A 5106-nucleotide genomic window follows, 5' to 3' on the forward strand; every position below is an offset into this window, starting at 1 on the left:
GTTGCGAGCACTTTTCCGCGAAAGATTTCAACCGGAGGAACGGATGCGCCCAATAAGAGCGCTAATCTCCGAAACCGCTTAACCGATTTCAATGAAATTTTGTGGGTGTGTATTGTTGGTTCCAACTTAAAAGATAGGATAGTTGTGAACCTGAGAAAAAATATTGTTTTTCATCGAAATTTTTTCTATGCTTCTCGCATCGTGCATATCTAATATATAAAAATCTCGTGTCACGGTGTTAATGGTCGAACTCCTTATAAACGGCTCGACCGATCTTTATGAATTTTTTTGTGTATATATGGTAGGTATGAGAATCGGATGTAAAGTATATTTCATACCGGGCATGGCACCTCCCATACAAACCGAATTTTTCATACTGCATATCTCTGGATGTGTTTATGGAAGAGTACTAGAACTTGGTGTGTACAAGATATATAAAATCAGTCGCGTGGTCATGAAGAAAAATTGGGACTATTGGAAAAAGGGGCGTGGCACCTCCCATGGTAGATTACTCGAAAATATGGAGATATATGAAATCAATCCCATACTCTTAGAGAAAATTGGGGCTGTTTGAAAAGGGGGCGTGGCGCCTTTCAAGCGCACTGAAACTATTACGTTTCTTTGTACACATGTACAGTTTTGCTAAGTTATTTAAGACGGCAATGGAAATATGTGTTCTGACATCCACCAAACCGTAATATTAGAAGATAAATGCGTCACTGAAAATCATGAACGTGAACTGTTGGTGAAAATGTTAGACCATAATGTTTCAATACAAAAAATTTATTTTGGGCGGAACGAAGTTCGCCGGGTCTGCTAGTGTAAATATACAAATGTATAAATGTAGACGCATAATAAAACTAATGTATGCATGCAGATGCAAGGAGCTATACATCATGCGTTATCACAAAGAAGTTTATGCTTCCCTAGAATCCGAAATAAAGCAACATCCTACTTAGTTTCTTAAAGTTCCAACTGCATATAATATATCATGTTAAAGATAATGCTACATTGCTGGTGTGCCTTACATTTATAGCAATTTAAATCAAGCTCATTTAATACGAACAATCATGTAAGTTACAACATACTTTTTAATGAAATAAAAATTCCTTAAAAAATATTAAAATTTCCAAAATAATTATTTGATTAGGTTGCAGTGCTACCTCAACAATTTGCGAAAAGTAGAATCGTCAGTAAGCACAGTTTATATCAAAAAATTTAAAAGTGAAACTACCTTTTTTTGTATCTGGGTATTGTTATAATAGGTAAATATTTTAAAAATTTTTTCATCTAGTTCTAAGTTTTTATTTTCTTTTCCAGCTTCAAGCAGTCTTAAATGTTCGTTTAATGTCCCGTGAAGTCGTTCTATGTCTGAGTTTCCGGCTGTGTAATATGCTGTAGTTGTATGAGCGTCGATATTTTGTTCTTTCAAAAATAAACGTACTGTGTTGTGTAAAATAAATCGGTCGTTGTCAAATATTTCTTATTCATTTTTCCCAAATATTGTATGCGTTGTTTTATAGCTTCTAATATTGCTACCCAGCATGATCCAATAATGAAAGGTTTTGTAAGTAAAACTTTCTCTCGCTCTAATTTTATCAATGACACTCCCACCCTACTCCTAAAAACAAAAACAGTGATATTTCTTTTCCGAATTTCTTTGCAAGTTTTAGGAGCATTTTTGAATTTTTAGTAGTGAAATTTTTACCTTTTAAATTTGAAGAAATGTTTGTTCTGCATTCGCTGAAGAGACGAAATTCCCTTAAATGCCGAATAGTAGTATTTATTGACATTCGTGGCTACCTATTGATTATGTCAAGTCGCTGAAAAGTAAACCGCGCAATGGTTCTGGTAAATGAGTAAACGAAGGTATTTAGGTATTGACCTACAAAACACAATCCTGGTGTCCCCGAATGAGACTTCGACGCAATATAATCAGTGATCGGACTTCTACCACATTGTCGTAGATCTGCCACGCTTTAGAGCATCTACCACATCTACCACACAAGGTCTGTACCACATATTCGCGTTTTTGAGTAGTTTTATTTTTGCTCGTCACAATTTTCTTAATTTTAAGAGAAAAAATTTTCTAACACTAAACACTAACAATTCAATTTTTCGACAGGAAACTGGGTTTTATTGTGTTAAATTGCAAAATATATGATTTATAAAAAGAGTTAATAGCGAAAATGTTAAAAAATGGCGATTTTTGTGAAAGTATTAGAAAATTTCAGTGCATCTAAAGTTTCTAAAGCGTTGTTTACTTTTGCTTGAGAATTGTTCAAATCGGCAAATCCCAAGTAGCTGTTTTTGGAACGTGCCACATTTGTGCGCTACATCGTGATGTGATAAAAAGAAAAGCTGGCAGCACTCCGCAAGGTTGCAGAAATCTTTCAAAATATGTTAGAAAAATATCTTGATATGGAAGGGAACTGCTTTACACTGTCAAGGAAAGAAATTGCCAAAACTCAAAGCAATTTTTATTAACTTCAATCTTGCACTTTATTATACTAAAATATTTTTTTTAGATTCTAATTAAAAGGTTTGCAATTTAGGTGACACCTTCCAGAATTTTTTAATTTTTTTTATACAAAGTTTAATCCAAAACCTGAGATCTACCACATTATTTTGAAATCTACCACATTTTTTTCCAGATTCTACCACACAAATTTTTTTTCAGTCGGATCACTGAATATAATATTGGCACACCGCATCCATGGGATCAATCGTAACACACGACAGCTCGGTTTAGTCAATGGTGCGATGTGATTGCGCACTTACGGCACTACTCATTTGACGAAGTAGATCACGTTCCCTGCTTCAGTCGTTCAGTAGCTGGGTGTCCTTTTTATTCTTCCTGAGTTCGACCAGCACGAATCGCCAATTGTGACTGTGTAAGCCAATGCTTAATATTCCGACGGCGGCATAATCTCCCCAGAACACTAAAAGTGCATCATCAAAAAATTCGAATGACCATGTTCGAAGCAATCGAGCCAAAACCGCGAAAGAAACTTAAGCTCCAAATATTTTTATTTGTCGTTTTTTCCACAAGCAAATATCTTCTTCATATCCATCAACTGTAAATGGTACGGCAAAGAATTTACAAGGCAGACAAACACAAAAAAATATAGCTCAAAGTGAACCATCCATTCTCGAGTTATGCGCCGTCTGGCGTACTCAACTTTGGTATATACATACATATAAAAATTTATTTTTAAATAATAATCCGGGGTTAAATTCTATGTAAATAAGCTGGTTTAAATTAAATAACTAAATCAAATTCGTTTTTGTTTTAAAATACCACTATCCCCACCTTTTTGTGGAATTTAGCTACCATTTTAGGAAGTTTGATTGAACTCTTCCCTTTTTTCCCCTGCTTCCAAAAACCATCCCTGTGGGTGGGAGTGTCAAATTTTAGAAAAAAGCTACTTACAAAACCTTTCATTATTGAATCATGTTTGAAATAGACGTCAACATATCAACAAGAACGTTCTAAAGAATAAATAAACAAAAAAGTTTATTCCAAACGTTCAGAATGAATAAAGAAATGCAGCCTATATGAAGTGGTTGACACGAACTCGTAAAGAAATTTCTGTACGAAAAACAAAGCAAATTTTGGAAAAATTCTGAAAGATATTCTTCACATAGCACCATTTTTTTCGTTTCTTCACAGATTTTCTTCCGAAATTTCGTGTGTGTGCGTAATTTATTTCATTTTAGAAAACTCGGCAAAAAATCGAATTAAATCTTATCGAATTCTTTAAAATTTCTTTACAATGCAGAATACTCTGAAAAAATGGTTTGCAGGGTTTGTACTAAAATTTGGGGGTGTTAGTGAAGATTATTTAACAACAAATTGCTTAAATACTATTAGCAACTACTTTCTGAGAGTGATCAATTCATGTAGAGAAAGCCTCCCCCAATATCCTCACCAAGTTTCATGACGAAATTCCTTATACTTTCGCAGAAATCTCAATTGGTTCCGTTTTGGAAAGCCAACTCTGCCTTGGCATACTCAAATGTCAATTCCCTGGGAAAAAGATTGTCGTATGTTACGTACGAACGTATAACGCTTACGACAATTTTTTACCCAGGCGACGAATTGTCATTTCCCAATAAACATTGGACTTGGTAAACAATTCGAAAATGATTGGAAAACCAATCTTGTTTTCCAGCTTCACCTTCGATAACTAATGTGGATAGATTAGTATTCGATTCGAGAACCAGACCATTCTCCAGCAAAACGGAACCTTCCTTATCCAATGTATTTTTCCTTCATTATGAATTCGAAATCCAGCCCATTATCGAATTGAAAATTTAATTAGAGGGAGTGATTGTCTTCTATTTCCCTTCGAAAATGAGCTAGAATTCACTTCCTCTCTTGTTACTATGGCTTTTTTCCGAACCCATCTCGAGGGTATTTCCAATACACTATGAAAGTTAATCAATTACTTAATGAATGTAAATGAAAGTATTACAAACGCATGCGAAGATTTTAAGGATAGCATATTACTGTAAATATAAGCAAAAAGTGGTGTTTTAAATTAAAATTTGCAGCAGCATTGTGAAAGTGATAAATTCAGTTGGAGAAGACCTCCATTAATATCCCCACCGAGACTTATAAAAAAAAATCCGTATACTTTGAATGATATAGCTATTTGTTCCGTAATGGAAAGCTCAGCCAAATGTATACCCAGTAGCAGAAAAACAAATTGGGTTAGCTTACTTGTTGCACTTACCACGCTTAATTTTCACACAATATTATTTGGGGCCCCCAAACCCTCCTACCCCCCACTAGAAAGGGGACAGTACCCGCTTTCTAAAAAGGCGTACCCCCCCTTGGGCTCATCCCACAGGCCGCTAGGAATCCGTTTGAAAAAGGGGGAAAAACGGAATTTTCTTAGGCAAACTGAGCAGTTTGAAGTGGAATATGACCCAACTAACAGAAACCGTAGGATTTTTTAATAAAAGAAATTATGCCAAATTAGATATCGAGCGATTTTGAATAATGAATAAAAAGTTAATTAAAAATAGAAAAAAAAGTTTTTATAAAAAAAATTTTCTTTTTAACAAATGTATTTTTGCGTAGAATTCCTTTCTGCGTAG

This window comes from Rhagoletis pomonella, unplaced genomic scaffold (assembly GCF_013731165.1).
Source record: "Rhagoletis pomonella isolate Grant_MI unplaced genomic scaffold, Rhpom_1.0 Rhpom_scaffold_00001, whole genome shotgun sequence".
NCBI lineage: Eukaryota > Metazoa > Arthropoda > Insecta > Diptera > Tephritidae > Rhagoletis > Rhagoletis pomonella.